The sequence below is a fragment of the Lepeophtheirus salmonis genome, chromosome 6 (genome assembly GCF_016086655.4).
Source record: "Lepeophtheirus salmonis chromosome 6, UVic_Lsal_1.4, whole genome shotgun sequence".
In the NCBI taxonomy this organism is placed as follows: Eukaryota; Metazoa; Arthropoda; class Copepoda; order Siphonostomatoida; family Caligidae; genus Lepeophtheirus; species Lepeophtheirus salmonis.
The window spans coordinates 53,655,254-53,679,151 of NC_052136.2; the positions used below are offsets into that span (position 1 = coordinate 53,655,254).

Below are 23,898 nucleotides of genomic sequence, written 5' to 3' on the forward strand. Positions count from 1 at the left end.
TAATTTTTAGTTTTGCCTATAATATAAAGCAATGAAAAAAATATGAAGAAGTATTAGCTTTTATTTTGATTCTGGGTCTTTGTATGATTAGACCAACTTTGTTGAAATATTAGATAGTTTAATAATTATTTTATTTTTTTATGCCTGGAATGCTTTTATTAATTAGTATTACATTTAATTTATGTCCATCTAGTTCGTTCATTTTGAAATATGGCTCTGAATCGAAATTATTCTCTAAAAATGTGATTTATTAAAAAAGCCTTTAAAGGTCAAATCTATGGCAATTGAATTTTTTTAGATCATTTTAGTGTTGTAAGGCTTAAATAACTATAATAAATGTGAACTTAAGGCCGTGGATCTTCAAACCCGGAATTTTGTTACATAGTGTTATGAATAATATTCATACATATAAGTCCATTAGCTTACTTGTAAATTGTAATATGACTATTTGGACGAAGAAGATGGATCAATGAACTATAATATAGTATGAATTAGATACAAAAAAGGCAAATATATATAGTGAATAGTTAAGTTTCAAACTTTAAAATCATATCAATATTTGTTTCAAAAGTACCCAAGCAAATAACCTCCCTTTAAAATAATTGTGTGTTAATAATTAATTCTTGTATACAAGTAATGAATTATTTATAATTACTTTATGTAAAAATATTCAAGCAATAATCGCCATTTTGACCAAATATCGAGTGGTACACACATTGAATATTAAAGTTCATTAAGATATAAATTTTTAATTATCAATAGAATTTCAACAAAATTAATATTATGAATAGATGTGTGTTTGAGCACTCTTAATCATTAATATAGCCGTCCTTAGCAGTAATGATGACTTCCAGGCGTTGGAAATTCTGGTAACCGCTGCAGATGTAGTACTCTGTCATTGCGGCATAGTACTGGCTGGCAATGGCTTTGAGGTCCTTGGTGTTTGGATGACAGACATTGTAGGCCTACCTCTTGAGATGCACCCAAAATATGTAGTTGTGCGGATTTGCATCAGAGCTTTAGGAAGAACAAAAGTGTCCAAAAAAAAAGTTCAAAAGACTCATTCAAAAGGGTCTGCCAACGGAGGATATAGGTTTCATTTATTGCTGGTGTCAAAATTGGTCTCTCCACCCTAACATGGATCTTTCCACCCACTTCTTTGATTGCTCTATGGACAATCTGGTTTAAAATCCCGAGATTTCTTGATTTGGGCCTCATTGACATGGGAAAATTGGCCTGGGCTGTTTTCTTTAACCTCCTCCGGGTCCAATTTGGTCTTTTTGACATAGCCCTTCGCCCGGTTTAACGTTTTGGACTTGCTCACATAGAAGACTATGGGCCTCCAGACGCCCAACTACTTTGAATGCGAGAATGGAAATTCGTTGATCACAGTTAAGTGTAATTTTCTCGACTTGTATCAAAGCAAGAGAGCTCAGGTTTGCTTTGTTTAGTTACAAATTGTTTATGTTTAACATATTAGAATATGAATTACTTTCAATCAATCAACCTTCATTAATTATTGTATTAGTAAGTGGTTAGATTTCGTTGGAACACCAGGTATATGTTTCATAAATCCATGATTTTCAGTTATTTTGTATAGCAACGTTGATCCAAATACCAACTAAACTATACAGTTTTTGTAAAAGTATATGGAGTTACAAGCATCTGCTAGTAAAATTCAGAATCTTGTACTCATTTTGCCATATACAAAAATAATCCTTTTTTGTAATGTAATAAAAAATCGGTTATAATATTATTAGTATTTTAACAATATATTGTCGTTCCATTTGAACCCTTGTCATAAGATATTTTAAGCCTCGCCTCACAGGTAAATAAATATTGCTCAAAATCAAACTGACTTATTGAAATATATACAAACATACATGGTCCTACCAACCAAAAAGTTCTATCATAATAAATGTGTCCAGATGTTGTTCCTCTCTCACTTTTAAATCTGGGTCTTTTTTTTTACATTATCCAGACTTGTTTATTTATTTTGTTAGGACCATTATAATATTTTGGTACAATTTGTACAAAAAGCAAAAACAATGGTTGACACAACCATGTATCAAATAATTTGTTTTGATACACACATATTAATTTTATGTCGTCAAATTATGCACAGGCATAATAACAAAGTAATGGGTAGAGAGTAACTAGAGTATGTACTGAATAAAAAAATAATTATATAACTTTTACATCAACATTTGTATTAATATAATGGAGTGATTCTTTTCTTTTCTTTCTTCGAAATATTGGAGAGACATACATTTTTAGACTTTGAAAAACACTTTTATATATGTTATACGTAAAGAAAACAAAAGGGCAGCCTATACGTAGTACACCAATGCTTACTTATTCATTTTTAATAAAAAATAATCATATTGTGAAAACTATACAGAACTAGAAGTTGATTCGGTCTAGCCCTGAACTTCATTTTTCCAATCTCGAAAAGCCCAGGCCCGACATTTATTTATAAAGCAACGTAATTCTTATACAACTAATCGGTCACCTAATTTTATTTTTGAATTGCTCTCACTCCAAATGAAGAAATTTTTTTGTACTGCAATATTTTTTCGTATGAAAACAAAATTTAATAAGACATTTTGGGAAAAAAACAATTGAAGGATTTTTTTTTGTGAAAAAAAGGTAATTCTACCAAATTTTCCAGAGGAGCAAAAATATTTAATTTTTGAAACAAAACAAAATCATGAGTATGTATTGTGTAGATTATAATATTTTAGCCAACAAGCTAGCCCGAAACCCAAATCCTTGTAGCCCACCTGAGCCTCAACCCCGATATTTTCTAGGCTGATTCCCCTTTATATGAAACATTAAAGATTGTTTATATATCTAAAATAGTGATTTTTTACGATGTGTTCTTTTTCAGTATATATTGATTATTTTTAGGAAAAAATTCTATTTCTTCTAAGAAAGAATAGATTAAATTTTGGATTTCCGTTTTGGCCGCTGCCTAAAGAATGGACACCCACAAAGAATTAAACTGTGTTATGTGAAAGTTCATTGGAATCTCTCTCCAAGAACCCCACACAGAGTAATCCCAGGTGTTCAGATCCATTGAGCTAGGAGACCATATTTTCCTAGTGTAAAACATAAAGGTCTTAAAAATGTTGGGTTTTCTGGAAAAATTTGATGACTTGATTTAGACCAACATCACCAATATAAAATGGTTAAATAACACTTGGTTTGTTAAAATCAATTTAAGGTCTCCAGCATCATTATTTTTGGAGTTCTTGTTTTTTGTTTTTGCAACCTTATATGTGTCCCTGGCACAAAGGCACGCAATAATGGTCGCACAGCATTCTTATTTGGAGTATATCTCAAGAATTTTATATTTTTTCACCTACCGTTTTGTCAGTTAAATCTGAACGGCCCACTTTTATAAAAAACATATCTCAGGGTTGCAAAGAAATTGAGGCTTTAACTTGTTCCATCTTTTTTTTTATATCAACATGCGTATGAACTGTAAAATCAGCTAAGTCGAACCGGAAAGAACCAGTCATTTCTGTTCAAGGTATGAAAAATTAATAACGTTTTCAATTTTTTGATATTATTCTTTCAGTATTTTCTATAACTCAAAACACCCCTATTTTTTTTTTTTTTTTTTTTTTAAATGTACATAATTTATTTGGTGCAAAGTTTGAATGTTTGTGACTTTAGTGTTATGACAAACAACTTTTATCATATGTTACAACTTAAATATATAATTTAAAACAAATTTATTCTGAAACGGATAATTTTTTTTCAAAAATCTCTTGCAGAAATTATTTCCTTTTTTTTTTCTTGAAGTGAAAATTTTGAGTAGATTTTAACCTGATCTAAAATTGTTAATATTGCATTTAATAGACATTTCCAACAAACCAAACTTTCCATATTGTTAGTTTTGAGTATATAAAAAATAAATTTGTTAAATACAAATTAGGGTTGTATTTAGATATGAACAGGAGAGGAGAGTGCGGTCACTGAAATATAAATAGTAATTTTTGAAAGATATGTCCCCATATATGTAATGTATGTTTTTTTTTTTTTTTTTTAAAACAAAATATGTTCACAAATGGCACTATTTTTACTTAATTTAGTTTTCGGTTCCTTATGAGAACCAATCTAAATTTGGAAAATGGGGCATTAAGAAAAATATCAATAACTTGGGAACACCTCATCCTAATGACTTCAATTTCGGGCAGGGGAGTTTTTTTTTAATAAGGAGTAAAATATATATATAAATGAAGAAAATCTGACATACTTGGTCTAAAACCTTGGCTGATTTGACATGGAATGAATCACATATAAATCGTCGCTCCTGCCTTTTAAATTTATGATAGTGTAGCAACTTTCAATCTATCATTTTCAAAATGATATGAAATGAAGGAATTCATAATTTTAGCACATTTAAATACTGTTTTATCAAACCTAAGAATGGTAGAAATTGGCAATTGAAGATATATATATGCATATACAATATATATTCTTTAAAATAACTTGATGATTCAACCCAAAAATTATAGGTGTATAAGAAAAACTGGAATTACATAGATTAATAATATTAAATTTTATTTTCGTATAGCCAAACTTATTTGATCAATGATCTCTCTTTGGGGTAGGTGTAATTGAATCAAAAACTCACTTATGACATATTAATGAGATTGTAGAGCTGTTATTGAGATGTGGTTTTTAGCAAATTTTGCCACAAATTTAATATCATTGTTAATTATATTTAAGCTGTAATATCAATTTTAATAATTGGAAAAAAAAGGGATTTATTTTCTGATATATATTTCCTTTATAATATACAACCCTCTCACAAATAAAACTCAGTTACTCCTTTTTAAACGTAACCAATTAGAATAATATAATAATTTTTCTTTTAATTGTTTACATGTCTAAAGTTGTCCAAGTAATATCTATCAACTTTCCTCTAAGCTTTTCTTTGAGTTGAAGCACAAATCCTTCAGTAAACAGATAACTCTATTTAGCTTTTAAATAAGCAAAAATAATTAAACATTCAAAAAATAAAATGTGTTTAAAGATGTAAGCCTTTGGGTTTAATTGCAAAAAAAAAAGTTACTCAACATTAAAAAATTACTTATATAGCATAAATTTAAAATATGTATCATATCTCATAATTGGGTGAATTCGCCATCCTTAAAGAGCCGTTGATAAAGCAAAATTAATAATTGGTTTTTCTACGAAAGTGTTGGAGTTTAAATCATTGAGCCATGTTGGAAAATTGAAGTCCATCAATTAACTGATCTCTCCACTAGTACATGTATACGTTTTTAATCTATTTTTATATTGAGGCGTATGTATAGTGTATATATATGTATATCAGCCAAATTGACCATAGCTAATGGCTTAAAATAAAATGAACAAAATGGTCGGGACCTTAAATATGCAACGTTTCAACAATGATTAAATTCAAATAATGACAAGAATTTCCTTTATTTATAAATTAATCTTTTGGAAAGTTACATTTCAAGAGAGTACATGGTTTGGACTCATTCTCAAAAGGGCTTTCCTTTTCCCCCTGTTTTACGAGTGAAAGCATTTGCTTCATTTCTTTGTATATACATAAATGCGTGTTCTAGAAAATTATGCTTATATATTAATACAATGTACATAAATACATATATGTACCACTCTTTTTAAAATGAAATTAAAAAACTATCAAATACTAACATAAATAAATTATTGGTATTTTATGAATAATTAAAATCAACATTTTTAAACAACAATTGTGCCTAAATCAATTACATACATTTACTATATATTTAAAAAATGATCATAAACTATATTAGATTAAAATACAAATGTAAATTTTTGCATGCCATCAACATATTTGTGGTTTTATTTTTTTACAAAAACAAAACAAAACTGTTATGATTAAATCAACAGTTTTTAACTTTCTTCTATTCTCATTCATAATATTTTATAGACATTTAGTGTTACTTATATATCTACATGCGTGTATGTTCTTAGAGAAGCTGTGTGTATCATTACATGCTACTTGTAAACATTCTTTGCCACCATTATGCATTGTGCTTAATAACGGATAAGATTACTTTTTTTGCAAAGATATTGAAAAAGCGGTTGAGGAGTTATAAATACTTATAAAAGAGTTTTTTATTTGTTTAGTTTTTTTTCTCTTATCTTTGATAAGTGTAATGTGCTTGTAAATTTTATATATATATGCTTGAATATGAAATGTCTGTAAAATTCAATGGTGAAGAAAATTTTATTTAAATTACACTTGAAACATTTGTTTTTTTTTTTTTATTATTTCTGAACAGAAAGGAGGGAAGTCAAAATTCTAGTCCTTAAATAAATGGAGTGTATTTAAATAGCTCATGTATATACTTTCAAACAATGTTGTTAAGGACTTTAAAAATGGGAGGAAATATATAAAGCTCCAAATAGTTAATCTATATTTTAATTTATATAAATATACAGATTAAAGGAAACTGTCTCTCCCTGCATTGCAATAATATTTGCTCCTCCTCTTAGCAACAAAATGTAGGTACTTAAAGTTGTAGATAGACCTAATCAACCACTAGGTTCAATGAATAAATAAATTTTCATTTGATAATGTTTTTTTTTGGTTTGTTTTTTACATTAAACAGAAAAAGAAGCGAAACAAATCGGTGAAATTATTTTCCTCTTATGATAATATCATTTGCATATCTAATATTTACTTACATATATCAAATACAAACTCATTCTTAGACACACAAATTTACTCTATTTTACCGAAAGACTCTATGTAAGAGTCGCCAATCTCAAGGTCGTGAAATGCAGAGAGAGGTGCTCAATGTTGAAGATGTACTCATATTTATATATACCGGGTGGTCCATTGAAATCTGAAAACTTACTAATTCCATAATTAATTACAGTTGAGTGAATGAAAATTATCCGTATTTAGACAAATTTGAGCTCTCCAGCTTACGTACCAGTCGAGAAAATGACACTTGAACGTTATAGACAAATTTCCATTCGCTCACTCCAAGCATTTGGATGTCTCCAGTACTAAAGTCTAAACTGTCAACAAGTCCCAAGCGTTGTATAGGAAGAAGGGTTCTTTCAAAAAGGCCCAACTAGACCCAGAGGATTTAAAGAAAAACAGATTAGGCCAATCCCTTCAAGTTCATAAGTACCCATACCAGGGATCTCAGGATTTTGCACAATTTATTGAAATTGTATTATTAATTAATTAATTATATCTTGTAGAAGTTTAAAATTCAAATGTTGAGATTTTAATGGACCACTCGACATGATGTACATAAGAAAAAGTTAGTTAAGGAGATATGAGCGGTGATATATGATATTTGATGCTGCTATCTGATACTTATCTTTCCTTAGGGATCACCAAATTTAAAGGCTCTTTGTGATACTATGTTTTCTACTTATTTATATTAAATAGTTTCCCTTTCTAAAACAAGTACTTAAAAACTTTAAGGGACGTTATAAAACCGTAACAGGCGCATTGTCAGAAGAATTAAACTCATGGATTTCCCTAAAAAACATATATATGATCAACGCTAGAATATAGAAAACTACAGTAAAGCTATTTAATTCACATTTACTTGCTCTAAATCACTGTGTACAAAAATACTAACTATATTCTCACAATTGAATGCTAACTGAATTTAAAAATTCAAATCGGAATAAAATTATAGCTAAATAACCCTGCTATATAGCTGTAAAATGCGGTGTAAACAGACTAGCTCACTCTGTGGCAAGTAAATGTTTGTTGGGTTAGTTTTTATTTTTGCGTTTGAAAAGTAAAGTTTACATTTTTAGTATTAGTCATCTTTGTTCTTGTATATAATTTGAATATTATTTAAATAATTTTCCATCGTGTCATGTTTTTTAAAATAAAGAAAATCTTCCAAATTAAAAATTAGGACATTGGACTAGGCACTAAATTTATTCTATTCAGTCCGAACATATGAAATTTTAAAAAATTACAAAAAAGACTTTGGTAAAAAATGTCATCCAAATATCATGTTCCCATAAAAAAAACTCACTTGAAAAAATTGTTTGTTTTTAGATATGGATTTGATTAATTATCGTTCAACAAAACTTGAAAAATTACGATTTTCTATTTATTCTTTTCCGACGGATTATTTAACATGACTACTACTTTGGACATCATGGAGACACTCCTTTCTACAGACCCCTCTCCCCCTGTGCCTTCTCTTTCATTACGTATCTAAATAGATGATGCCAACATACAAACAAGTTTCAGCTGTAACAATAAAACAACGTTTATATATTTATTATCAACATCATACCGAAGTGTATGTACTCGTAGTTATTCTATTAATCATTTTGTTTACAAATAGACTATGAGAATATATCTCTAATCTATTCATTAATCTTTTTATACTAAAATAATAATGTCAGAAGAAGGAGAGCATTGCTTGTAGATATTTATGTATGTACCTTTATTGTATGCACAAACAGTAAAAAGTAGCAAATAGTTTTTACTTCATATTCCATATATTGAAAACATACAGAAATAACAAAATGTTCGCTTTTGTTGAGTTAAAAAAATTTCTTTCTCCTATATTTGAGGTTACAACTTTTAATAATTAAATTATAAATACATTGTGTTTAAATTCATACGCAGTATGTAAAAATAAGTATGAAAAAAATAAAGACTTAATAGAAAAATAAAGAAAACAACCCTAAATAGATAATAATAAAATTGATAATATCCAGATATGAAAAAAATGTTGTAGAAAAAATTTAAAAGTTTTTTGTTAAAGTGTGTATTTTACGATTTAAAAAAAGAGTTGTAGAAAGGAAAACTTTTTATAAAATTGGCAAACAAAAACTCTGATGAACTTAAGACTATTATTATTATATAAATCCTTTTTAATATGGATGCTTTCTCTTTCTTTGGCCATATCTTTCACAATTTTTCCCCGCTTTCTTTATTATGATTCTTCATTTATATATCTCAAGATATGATTTGTATAGAATTCATTTATACATACAAAGTAAGTACTAATGTAAAATGACTATTTTTATATAAAAAATATATCTATGTACATTTTTTTTTATCAAGTGCCAAAAATAAATTATCCACTATAAATCAAAAATTGGAATGTCGGTTGGTTTTATTTTTTGCTATTTATTATATATATATCTATATACATAAAAAATTTAATAAATCTTTCTAATACATCATAGTTGATCTTTTTATCTTGATATTATAGACACCATTAAATTTTAAATTGAATGGATGCAATGAGAAAAAAAGACATCATTAGAAAAAAAGGGGGAAGAAACCCATTTCTACTCCATGGATTATGATTAAATAATATCAAAGGTGTATTGTGCCAGTCCTTATATATTTGGTCTAATCCTATCAGTCCTTGAGACTGGTCTTTAACACTGTCAGTTCTTCGAACTGTCCATACTTGAACTGGACGGGACTACATTCTTCAGTACTAAATATGGACTAACACAATACACCTTTGATATTATTTAATCATCATCATCCATGGAGTAGGAATAGGATCATGACTCTTTCAATGCTTTTTGGATCATTATCTATTCTAATGATATCTCATCATAAGGAAGAAGCTTAGAGTTTATTATTGAAGGCAGCAACTCCCAACTGGGGCTCTACTTTGGATAGTATAAGGCTCTGCAAGGTTATCAAGATAAAAATTAATAAATGTATTTTTATTTATTTTAAAATTAGTTGTTCCTTCCTAACCCCCCTACCCCCGCACACACACAAACATAAAAATCCTACGTCAGTGATGAAAAGGATTGGAATCAGAGCAGAATAATTTATTAATCATGTCTATCTGTTTTATTCATAGAGTTGAATATAGTAGACATATTAGCAAAAAATTCAACCGTAACTATAAAGAGCTGTGCATATTTTCAACTTTATCAGATTTACCAATTTAATTTTGTAGTTTTTACCAAGAAAAAATGATTTTCTTTTTCTTTTTTGTAAAATATTATATTCAGACACCCTGTTGTACTTTTTTCTTGGAAAAACTATGTAAAACTATTATATATTTTTATGTTAAGTAGTATGTAATTTCATAAAATGGACTGACGGGTAACATTAAATCATTTGAACAATCCTATGATTATTTTTATATATATTTAATTTTTTTTTCCTAAATCTTTTTTTATAACTATCATAGGAGCCAACTTAATCCTCGTTACAAAGCTAGCATATAATAGGGTTTATAAAATCTTATGATGATTAAAATGTAATTTTATAAATTTTTTTATTCAAAAACTATTTAATGTATACTTTTCAGAATAACGAAAAATAAATCAAATTCTCTTTTTTTTAAAGATCAAATAATTTTTTGATGGATTTGCAAAATGTCCAAAGTCTTATTTATATATATACATTAGAAAAAAGTATCATTTTATCAAACAAATAAGTCAATCCTTGTATCATCATTAAGTGTAGTTTTTGTGGGTGTTTTTTAAAATTAAGTAGACATAAAAGGTTCAATTTCGTCCGAAGTAGAACTGGCTTTTTACCAATAGTAGTTTTCTTTTATCATTATTAAAACCTTTTGATTGTTTTATTCCACAAAAAAATAAAACCATGCTAATGATGATAAAAGGATTCTGGGTGTCTTACTCATCACTGAGAAAAATAAATATTAAGTTCATAAAATTTATTTTATTATACTATTTTATTTACGGATGACACTCTAAACAAAGAGTTATGTATTTCTTTAAATATATGTAAGTATATGCATCATCCTTTTTATATATATCATAGGATTATTTTTTTTATAAACGATTTTGATCTGAAAATGCTGAGTGAGTGTACGGAAAGCAAACTGAATATACTTACATGTGACGCAATCATTCGAACATATGGTAATTTTTCAAAAATACGTCATAAAAAACTATGAACTACTTATTCTGCCCTTTCATCATTTTTAGTTAAGTACTCATGAAAACGATACATGCTCAAAATTATCTGTGAAATAGTGATATATATTATAAATACCTTTATAAAAACGATATCCGTTAATAAATAAATATTCGAATATTTTGTTATTAAATTATACCCAACCACAAAGAGGGATCTTCTTTTTTTTTTTTTTTTTTTTTTTTTGGGGGGGGGGGGTATTATGAGGTTACTTTTTTCATTGGTGTTCCTCATACGAGTATTATTCGGATCCATCTATAATCAATATGCTTATATAAGTATAAAGGAGGTTTTTTATTCATAAAACCTCTCATACTTAGAACATAAAAGAAAAATATATATTTGACAAAGTTTTATTTTCATGACACAATTAAGGATATTTTTATTATTTATGAAGCTCAAAGTCGGAGCCTTCATATGTATAGTTTCCATAGATATATTAAGCAATGTAAAATTAATTCATATATATAAATATACCGCCATTAATCTCTATCTCCATTTGTAAATATATACAAAGCATTTTCAGATAAAAATCATTTATAAAAATATAAAAAATTATTCACCCTTTGATATCTATAAAAAAATGATTCATGTACTTACATATGTTTAAATAAAGGCATGAATTTATTTATAATGTATAACATATTTGCAAAAAAACACGGACATGAAGTCGTGATACATATGACGTAATTAGGAAAGTATTAGAATGAAAACGATAAGGAGAACGACTTCATCTATTTAAATATTTATTTACATTGACTATAAGTAAGTTAAAATAATGGAAATTATGATACAAAATCAGTAATGATTTATAATAATCGTTGTGACGTAGACATGATTGACAAATTTCTTGAAATAATTATAAAACTGCCACACACAGATCAGGGTGTCACAAGTGTATCGTCTTGTTTTTCTATGTACACTTGTACCTAACTACATGTATGTATAATTTTTAAGGAGACAGATTTTCTATAAATATAATACGAGGACAAAAGTAACATTGATTAAATAAAGTTTTTTAGGAAATTCAAATACGTAAGTCATCGGTTAGCAGATTTATGTAGCATTTATCAAACAAATCAATGATATTTAATTTTTGAAATGTGTTAAAAACCCTTCCTGAAAATCCACAAGGATATTTACAAAAAGGTATTGTAAAAATGAAATTCAATACTCAACTTTTCAGGAATTATTTCTTAATATACATATTAAACACTTCCTGCCAAATTTGAAGCTGATAGATTGAAATTAAGTCTACACAAAAAATTCACCTAATAGATATTTTTTGATGCAATAGGTCTTACTTATGACAAATCAATGCTTGTTAAATTTTAGTTATCAAAAAGAGCCGTTTATGGGATAAAAACACATTATTATTTTTTTTCTTATTTAACTATTATGATTATTTAATTGTATGTCAATATGTGACAGGATTTGATGCATATGTTTGTAGAAACCATACAAATAATACTTCAAAAGTGCAACAAATTGTTTAAAATCTATTTTTTGTTTTGTTTTTCACTATTGTCTAATGTAAAGGGGACTGGGAACGGTTAAAAGAGGTCCTTTAACCCAATACCAAAAAAGCTAATGTCAGAAACTTTAAATTACAATTGTATAATATACAACTGATTGTTGTGAAAAAAAATCAATTGTTCGACAAAAACGGATATGGATTTGTAATAGTAATTTTTTAAGGAGCAATTTGAGATAATACACCGTCCAGTATAATGAGCTCATTTGTATAATGGTCTACGTATTATTTGTTCTTTTTTATAATTATATATATGACTTTTGAGAGGTTAATGAGAGTGAATTTATTCTATATACTCCTTCATACATTCATATAATGTTGATAAGTAATATATAATATAAAATTACTGCAATAAAATACTGAAATTTAATCATTCAATAACATAAAAAGTATCCTTATTCATGACAAAAAATATGATTTTGTTTAATTATCGTGACTTTTAGTTTAGACTTTTTTTTTTAAATTGTTGCCACAACGGAACAACTATTACATTTAACGTGTCATATTTAAAAATAACTTCTGTACAAGTTACTAACCGGTATAACTTCCATATAAATTTAAACAATCGCAGACCTATGTTGTATTAAATTTCAAGCTGTTTTAGTACAAGTATCTCTGTCTAGAAACACGTCAATTTGCAACTGTCCATTAATGATTTATATATTTTGAAATTTAAAAAGAATGAGTGATTATAAGAAAGTAGGGTTTAATAAATTCTATACCTTACTAAAATAGATGATTAAACATCTATTAAAAAATAAAGGCTAAAATTTGATAAAATACTAAATAACTTTCTAACATATAAATGCATTTATGTAATAACATAATATCTATAGATACATTTATTTTTATTTAAAAAAAATTATCAATTAATATTATTTGTACCACATATTTTACGGTTATATAAAAACCAATTCTTTCCAATTTTGTATATATTTCCATCCCTATTTCTCTATACGTCTAATTTTAAAATTTTTTTTTTACAAAAAATATAGAAACTAAAATCTTTAAAAATGCATTAATTTTGTGAAATACCTACATCATATGCTAGTGGTTAATATAATTCTGTAATTTTTATCATAATTTTTAAACTTTAGTAATTTTGGACATAATTTTATAAAAAAATTTAAATAACATTTTATCAATATATATCTTGAAAAGATTTTTTGGTTTTTTTTTTCACAAAAAATATAAAATTAGAGGACTTTTTTTTTTAACTACATTATTTTGATAACCTTTTTATAAAAACTAAATTTTTGGGAAGGCATTTTCATAAGATTTTTGTATGACTTTTTAATTTAAATTGTATTTTTGGAAGAAATTATTTACAAAAACTATATTTTTTGTATAATATTTTTTATTATATAAGTTTTATTTAAGTCTACACTACCACAGTTCCTAAACATATCAAATCATTATCAGGGGAAAATTCACACAATGTAACAATATGGACTAAATTGTGACCATAAAACATGTTTACAACGTTTCATAAAAACATATTTATTGATAGTTTGTCAAATGTATTTTTGTAAATTGACCTTATTTACAACTACACCCATAACATTCAATATTAAATAAAAATAATAAGGAAACTTACAGTAAAATAAGTATGTATAATATCCAAAGTAATAATTATTGACTTGATATGAAAAAAATTAACACACAAAAAAAATGTTTTAAAAATGTTTATAGAGTAAAAAGAAAATTACAACTTTTTACTTTCATAGGGGAAACTAAAATATTTAGAAAAAAACTACATATGTATGCGTATGAATTTACAAATACAATTAAATGGTATTTTATAAGTATATTAAATGTATATATAAACCTATAACCATTTCCTGGTTGGTTATATAACCAATTAAGTAAAGTTTGATCATTTATATAATATTCCTTTTCGCAAGTTTGTTTAATGATTTTTTTCCTAAGTCAAATTGATAGTGTGTTATATTATATAAATATTATTAACAATATCCCGATATATGAAGTGTTTGTTATTACTAGAGATATAAAAAAATGTTTTTCTCTCATTTTCTAGTAACCAGAAGCTCTTTTCTTTCTATGTATTATGCTAATAGTGTTTTTCAATACTATAGCAAATATATTGTATATGAATGTACATAATATATACATATATTGATTCGTATATCTAAAAAGCCTTATCAAAATGTTTAGTATGTGGTTTTTATATTATATAATAGTACACTTTTTATGTCATAATGTATGCATTGCGGTAAAATACTTAAGCGCGATTCCATATAAATATTTAGAGGGCAGGGATTTTAAATCCGGAAAAGATAAGGATAATGTATTTTCAATTTATTTTTAAAAATTAATTCAAAATTCACAAATCATTTGCTCTAATATTTAGGGGTCCCTCGTGAAGTCAATTGCTTAAACTAACCCCCCTCAATCTGCAACCCCCGCCTCCAATCTGGCCCTGAACCTGACACATACCTTTATGAAGAACTATGTGTCCATGTGGGCACTGCCTTAAGAATGGAAGCTGTAAGGAGTCAACAGGGATATGCTCACGTTAAATGGATTATCTTTCCAAGATTCATCACACATAGGAGATATACAATAATAGCCGCGTGACGTTCGCATTCGAAGCACATCTCAAGGATTTTGTACTTTTTCTTATACATTTTTGTCATCTTAGTTTGATGGGAACAATTTCATAAAAATAGATATGAGGGTTGCCAAGATATTGAGGTCTATGGCTGTTCTTCATTTATATTCCCATCCTGCATGTGGCCCGTAAAAAAAATTAAGAAACATTATTTTTTTCTCAAAATTGAGCGTGGATTTCATTGAATGTATTCGTTAACAAACTAAAAGAAGTAAATATCAAAAAAGTATTCATATTAACCATTTAGGCCAGCTGAAAGGGCTCTTAAAGTTGTCTAAATTCAAAGAATGAGAAATTTATAGATTGTTTTTGAAAGGGCATATATAAGTCTCTTAAAACAAACAAAGGCTCTAAATTTTAGTTTAAATTCTTGAATATCTTTACTTATCCCAAAAATGGGAATATAAAGCCTATCATTGACTCAAATATGTCTATAGAATATTTGGCAGTATATATTTATGAAGTCAAATTATATTTGAGATTTTCTCCTATTATTAATTTTAGTTCAAGACTTGTTTTTTGTTGACGCACCTCATATGTATGTATCATGAAAATATGAAGACTATCAAGTGGTTCGAGGATATAGTTCATGACGTCAAAAGCAAATGTAGATGCCATGTCTATATTTAAAGTACTGGACAAAACTAATTTTTAGAGTTTTTTTTTTTTTTTGTTTTGCCTTCTTGCAAGGATGTTATATTCCTCTACTACATTGATATGTATGTATAAAAAAAGTTCAAAGTATATATGATAGACTCCAGCACTATTTAGTGACGTCGCAGGGATCAGATGTGTGTTGTAAAGATTAAAATTAGCTTCCTTCTTTTTGTTGCTCTCCATACGTTGAACTGGTTATAATGTACCTGCATTAACAGAGTTATATATGGAGATCCAATTATTTTGTATTTTTGGTTAAAAGTATTTAAGATGATTAGGTATGATCCAAAGATATTTATTGCCAAATTAAATATTGCTTAAGATATATTTTTTGGGCATGTTTTGACATACAGAAGAAAGATAATACTATAATTGAAATATCTTGCAATATTAATTGTAAATATGTATCTATAGAGGAGAAAAATGATGAAGAGAGGACTTCCGTGATTGACTCATGTCTTGAAAAACAAATAATAAGGATAAAAACAGTAGCAATATTAAGTACAGTATTTCGTTTAATCCAGCCAGACACCTACATATATATGCCCACTCAATTTCATGTCCTTGCATTAAGAACTATGATTATGATACTGTTTCCAAGACGCTACAAGTTTCTAAAAGTAACAAATACCGTAAATAATAGTTTCAGGTGACGTAAGTTTTTTTATAAAATATATTTCATATATGTGGGAGAAATAGTTAGCGAATATGTAACTAGATGGATGAATCGTGTTTTTAACACACATTTGTCTCTAAAAGTATCGGATGTGTCGAAAAAACCATTACACTTCGTTTTTGCTACATAAATCAAGGTTTTTGTTAATGTAGTAAAATTGTTCCAGACAAATACTAAAAATAAAATATAAATTTAATTTAAAAAAAAATTAGAAGCCGAGAAAATGCCATCGGAACATTACCAACGAATTTCGGTACTCGCACTTTTGGACAGCGGGCCCCGTGGTATTTATCCTTTGGGGTAGTTGATGAGTCCTTCTGGACTCTCACTACGAAACCTGCATCTGTCATGTCCCTAGGCTTTATGGCCCCAGATGGCAAGACCATTCCCCTCACCCGCCTTCCGGTCGGCTACAGGCTCAAAGGCCCAACTACCCAAACATAAACGTGGTGTTCCAACAGTATGGTGCACCTGCATGCATGTCCAAAAAGTCCCAGAAGTGTTTGGAGGACAACTTGCCTTTCTGGCCAAAGAAAATGTGCCCTTTACTAACCAGATGCCAAGACATTAGACTTTAATTTTTGTGTGCATTGTCCCTCAACCAAATATCAACAACCACAAGGACAACGTCAATTAGCACTGGGATGTCATGTCTAAGCACTACATTTGCAAAGGGTCAAGGGCTTCCATGGTCACCTGGAAGCCATCATTGCTGCCAACGGGACTACATCGATGATAAAGTTAGCCCAAACATCATATTAGTTATTTTTATTTTCTAGACATACCTTATTATAAAAGGTTGCTGAAATACATCCTGATAAAATTCTAGATTTAAAGTGTAAATATTTTTTCACCAACCCGGTAAATATGTTTTTATACATGGCTCACGCGTAAGGAATTATTTGAATAACATGTATGTACAGTTTGCAAAAAAGTTTACTGTAATATAGAAAAAAATTGTTTCGAGTGATGTGATGCAGTAATGCAACTCTCATCTAACTAACCTCGTACACAGGAACTCACAATACTTTAAAGAGTCTACAACGAATGCATTCTAAGCACAGACTCTTATACAAATGGGGAATTATGTCTGTAGCTAATAAAGTGAATCATTTTTTTTACGATCTCTACGTGTGTATAAGCAATAACAGTTGTAAATTGGAATAGGGATGTCTGAGGTTCAAACAGTATGGTTTTACAAAATGGCGTGACACTGGTTTCAAACAAAGTCTTATTTCAGGCTCTGTGCACAGTTTTTCTAAATGGAGGGCCAATAACTGTTATTCTTTTAATTTCCATTGCTATATGTAGGGTACCAACTGTACTTATTTGCCCAAGCATGTTTTCGTTTTATATTCTGTCCATATCGTCCTGGAGTTTCATAAAATTCATAAAATCTAAACTGCACTTCTTTAAAGAACCAAATTATATTGTCCAAAATAAATTATAACGGTATTAGACCGCAATATATTTTTCAAATATAAGCCAAACACTTGCATTAATCAAATGAAAAGTTTCGTATATATTTTAAAGATCGCTAAAATTGCAGGGTTTTTACTGAAAAATAGAACGTCCTTCCCATTTTGGCGATTTTCAAATTGGTTTCGACCTTTTCATCAAATCCATTTACATAATTCTAAGTCAATATTTTTACTTCTTCAAAAAAATGCTAATTTTAATTTAAAATTTCTGATGGATTATATATTTACTTAAGAGATTGAAGGCTGCCTTTCCTTTAACAAAGAGGTATTTGAACATCAAGCATATATACCCACATATTATATATAGGTATATTATTTATGTGCATACCCAAATACAAATTTCTATTTGTGTATCCATTATATTTGCTTTGTATATTTTTATATTTTAGACCTTTATTATGCATGTGTAAGTATTATACCTCCATTCATGTTTATAAAATCAACACCTGATTTGTATATATCAATAGAATGATACATAAAGTAACAATGGTACAGTATGGTATTAAACAAATAATCAAAAAAGCTGTCAAACCATTAAGTAGCAATTTTTAAGATCCGAAACATCCCACGAATCTTTTGTCAGATCCGTAAATGTTCCAGTATACAAAGCCTGTTCAGATAACGGATAACATAAATTTAATTATGACGTACCCGAGTACATCGGAATCTGATCCAAAACAAGTTCTATCTTTATTAAGGAATATGATAAGCATTTGAAGATTCTGAAAATCCCTGTATCAATTTTTAAGACTCATACCGAACCCGGATCCAAGGCCATCTTATATTTACTTATGAGTACGTAACCAATCATCAGTGTTACTCTGCGTCATTCAAAAAATACTTCAGATTTACAACCCTAAATATATATATATGCCTATAAACAAGTCTTCTCTGACTCATCTCTCCCACATACTTTCACAGGTTACTATCTGTAGCTCCCCTTCAGCAATTTAAGGATAAATGGGCATAGGGAGAGAGTGTATGAACATTGAAGAAACTCGCCCTTTCTTCTTCTTGTTCTTATTTATCTTGACTCATAAATTTCACTCATTCTCTGAGCCTGACGTTCATTATATTTGTTATTATTGAATCAATGTCTTGGACATTATAAGTACCTGAGTATAATGTGATTTTTCTCTTTTTTCTATTTCTCTGCTAAATGTGCTTCTTTTTTTCCTTTTCTTTTTACAATTAGATTAATGGCATCGTAAGATTTATAAAAAGTCCCAAACACATAAAATACTCAATAAATGTTATTAAAATTTTATTTTCTCAATAGAAAATAATTTACTTTGACACAATTTGATCATTATTGACTCTCGCAACCTTTCTTACGAAAAAAAAATAGAAAACAGAAGACCCCAAATCAATTGGTAGTAGTTAGCCAGTCTTCTTAACTGTAGGACTATGCAAAGTCCTAAAACAAGTAGCAATACATGTACATTAGCATTAAAATATACTTTGTCTACAGGAAATATACCTTTCCCCGCAGGAAGTTGTTTTTTATGATACTACAGATGAAGATACTTCATCATATTTCTTCATGACGTATGCAATTTTTTCTTCCATTCATAGAATCCACCTTATTACTTCAATTATAAAGGTGGAGATTGTGTAATTATTTATTAGTTATAGTATAACAAACTCAACGCTCCTAGCGGAGAAGATAAGTGTCGGATGGGCCATTACTGTGTACAATGTATCAATGAAGAGGTCTTTGTTTCGCCACTCCGATGGATGAAGGGACCAGTGGCTTTGTCACAAATGAAACGCAATACAATAATTTATCCTTTAATTGTAAGGAAGAGTTCGTAACTTAACAAGGGATAACTTGAGTTTGAATTGATTCACACATAAATGAGAAGAGTTAAAATGTTCATTAACAGCTGACAAAAAGTTACATGAAAGTTGTTCATATTCTAGGGAAACTATTTTGTGCATATATATAGTTAGATCGATAAATATAATTATCAAAAAGGCAATTTATTCACACAATTTCTTTTAAGTAAATTCATCCAACATTGGTACTATTTTTACTATATAAAAAATGAGGTTTTTTAAACAATTGGACAAGAATTAATTGGAGTTCAACAAAACAACGGTTCAGAACACGAATGAGGGACAAGGGTAATTTAAAAATTATTACACAGTAAATTTTCCTACTGGTGCTTGAATAACGTGATGACTTTTTAAAACCAATATTAGGGTTTTAGCACTCCTTAAATTGGGATTGATCCTGTTCTGTTTCTATTATCCGTTCTTGAAAAACATACTATATTTTAAAACGCCCTCTACATAGTTTAATTATCACAAATATTAGATTTAAGTACCTATTACGTGAGTTTACCAATTGAATTTATTCAGTCAAACGTATAATATCTATCATGAACTATTTGTTAATTAAGAGTTAATCAAAATATTTATCATAAATTAAGTAGATGTTAATATTTTTACTCGCAACCTTCACTTTTAAAAAAAAGGTCAAAATCAGTTTGTAGTAAGCCAATTATTCCCAACTTTGGAATTATTTTTAAATAATTGTTTGAAATCGTATCGCTACTCAACAAGAACAGAATATTGGTATGGGGGAAAGAAGGATAAAAACCGACAGCTGACTTAAAAATACAGTTTATATTTTAATTGAAATGAGGTAGCACCCAATATTATAAGAGCAAAGGTAAGCAACAAGAAAATCGTAGAGTAAACACAGGAAATTTGTTAAATAACTCCTTCTCTTTCTGGTGATGCCATTGGGTGCAATTGTTTGAATAAATTAATAAATATAGTAATTTCAATTTGTCGTTTCCTTTTATTCCTTATTTAATATATTTAAGTTTTGCAATTATTCTCCATCGTTATACTCCTGTATTTGGGGTCCCAATGACGTCATCCCTATTCTAGTAAATTTTCTCTGAGAACTAAAAATCGGTACTGACTAGTTTTATTATAATAAAATTCGTAGAGTCTTAATAGCCTGCAACATATTGATGATAGCGTTACTGGATAATATATATGACAAAGATTCTTCTATGAGAGTATATTTTTTGCGCCCAAATTGGACACTTCCTTCAGGTTGTAGACTGTGTCAGATTAGAGGTTAATAGTGTTGTGTTAGTCCTTATTTTTGGTCCAGTCCAGTCTTAGGGGCGGTCCTTAACTGTCGGTCGTTTGAACTTTTCATGAAATTGTTTGGGGTGTATTAATCCAAATACCCCTTCTTCATATAAGATACTATGATCATTGGACATATTTTGCAAAAAAAAAAGATTCTTATTTTTATTATAATACAATATAATACGAACATATTATACTTCCACTTACTTATATAACTTATTTTATTATATAAAAGAATAACTAAGAAATAGGATGAACACCCTCAATGACGTCATAAGGGATCGATTTTACCTTCTTTAAGGACTGACAATTGGGATTTAACTGGATTGGATGGGGCCATACTGGACTGCACCCTGGTCTTTGGTTCTAATTAAGGACCGAAACAACACTTGAGGCTAACATTTAGGGACCCATGGATCTCTAATATAAATTTTTATCTTATGAGTGTTTGTCAATAATAATTATTTGACAAACAATAATAAAATATAAGAAAGAGGTTGCGTTACCTGCAGATATATACTTTTGCTGGCTTATCATTTTGTTTAATATATTATTCAATTGTACACATCTATGCCCTCATCATGCTTCTTTCATTCCAGTCTTGCTTACTCACTCACTCACTCTTCCCGGTGTATTACTCCAGTGTAGATATTATGTATAATCTTTTTTTTCTACCTGTGTTCATATCAAATCATTCTAAAAATAGAACGGTTGTAATTTGCGAATACTGTATATATTTCTATTTTATATACACATAATATACGTATATATACATTTTCCACAATGTTCCAGGTTATTTAAAATACATATACACATTACTTTTTACATAGTTGGTAGTTTTCAGTCCTTCTAGGAATACCAGTGTATTTCCCTGTAATATTTGGTATTTGAATTTAAATATGCAAAAAAGAGGTGAGGTTCATTCATGGATTTTATAAGCAGGCATTTAAAGAGATTCAAAATTTAAGAGATTTTTCTGCATGAATAAGATATTTAAAAGTATAAAAAGAATATATTTTTTAATAATTAATACATAAGAATATATTTTAGGGACTATTGATTTGTCAAAAATAAAATAATGTTGTTTCAACTTGAATTTTGAAAATTATATGTTGAATCTTGATTCTTTTATCGTTTTATTGGAAGATAACCTTTTTAATAGGCGGAAAATAAGTATTTACAAAAAAAGGGTTCAAGAAGTTGTTTCCTGATGGCTATAAAGGTTATGAAATCGCAGAAAGTCGCATCACTATAATATTTTTTATACATCAAATAAGTTGCATCTTTTAACGACTGATCTTGCTTGACCATATTTACTCTAATTTCATAATAACTACTACGCTTATTCGTTGGAATCCATAAGGTTGTTAGAACATAAATTATAATTCTTCTTCTTAAAAAATCTATAGATTTTATTTCGGCCTAAAAAATCTATAGATTTTATTTCGGCCTAAAAAATAGATTAAATAGAAAATAACTTAAGGTGAGGTATGACATTAGGAGCTTTCACAGGGGGTCCACTAGAGGGATTGTATCCCCTCCGAATTAAGGAACTTTTTCTTTTCACCAGATTTTTGTTATAGTCAGGATGAAAAAATTTTACACGAAAATAAGAATATAAAATTTCTCAAAAACATATGTTTTTCAAATAATTGTAGTAATTTATTTTTGGAGACAACAACAGGAAATTCAAAACATTTGATGTGGTTTATTCATGAAAATCAACACTACTCAATAAAAATATGAAGTGTACTTGAGTTATTTTAAATTTTAAAATCTACACAGCCTGTGAGTTCAGTCAAAATGGAATCCATTCAAGTTGTGTCAAAACGAGTGGATAATTGTTTCAGTGGACACAACACTAAAATAAAATCTGAAGAAATAATTTTCACTTACTTAAGGTCAATTGATGTGAATAAAAAAATCGAAAAGATTAAATCAAATTATTAATAAATATTCTATTTACATTCAGCTAATTTTCTTATGTCCTTGAGGAACGAACATAAAATGACTTGTATTCCATATTCATTTGGGAATAGTCCTACCTCGATGCATGTATGTGTTATAATTAAGGATGGGATTTTTGATATGTATGGTATCACTAAATTAAGACATTCGTTAAAATTAATTTCCTGTTATATGATGATTGATGATTTTGGAATGAAAGGGGATAAATAGTTATAATATGGAAAGAGGAGACCCTTAACGTTTGAAATTACAATACCACAGGGAAACTTTGTAATTATAATGCAAATCAAAAATGTATTAAATAATGAACAAAAAAGAAGAAAGAGCACACGCATCAACCATTGTTTGTTTTCTAATCGTTATAATTAGTTTTTTCTTTACACACATCTCCTTTTTAGTTGGTGATTTATATTTATAATGCTGTGAATTTTTTAGTTGGTCCGTTTTTTTTTTAATTGGTAATATGAAGTATTAATTTTATTTTCCTTCACAGTTGTCATTATTATTTAATTTTTGAGTAGAAGTGATCCTTTTCTAAACAGATTCAATAATATTCAAAACCTTATTAAACATTCGTCTGTGCTCATAAAAGACGGAATGTAACCCTGAGGATTAATTGCAAAGTTATAATTAAAAGTCCTTTTGGGACTCAAAGTATAATTGGGGATTGATATGGAAGAAATTCTTGTCAATGTCCTTGTTTATTTCTTTGTCCTTCTCTTCTCTTGTTATGGCTCATTGTAGCTCATCTCCACCAGACATTCCATCAAATTGTTAATATTCATTTTGATTTCCAGTTTCTTTTTTTTTTTCCTTTTTTACCATACCCATTATCCACAAGCTTTTCTTTACTGGTTATGAATGACTAAAGATAGGATTTGTGTAAGAGTG

The 23,898-nt window shown here is 28.4% G+C and overlaps 1 protein-coding gene across 2 annotated transcripts in view; it reads right to left on the reverse strand.

Annotated features, from left to right (window-relative positions):
• LOC121120525 (acetylcholine receptor subunit alpha-like) overlaps positions 1–23,898 on the reverse strand; it is a 213,973-nt gene that overhangs the window by 115,713 nt on the left and 74,362 nt on the right. The window contains exon 1 of one of the 2 annotated variants that reach the window (XM_040715406.2): positions 21,546–21,743. The exons of the other annotated variant lie outside the window; for it this stretch is intronic. The gene's annotated coding sequence lies outside the window, so the exon portion shown is untranslated. Of the gene's footprint in view, positions 1–21,545; positions 21,744–23,898 lie in introns of those variants that run through there. 2 annotated transcript variants of the gene reach the window in all.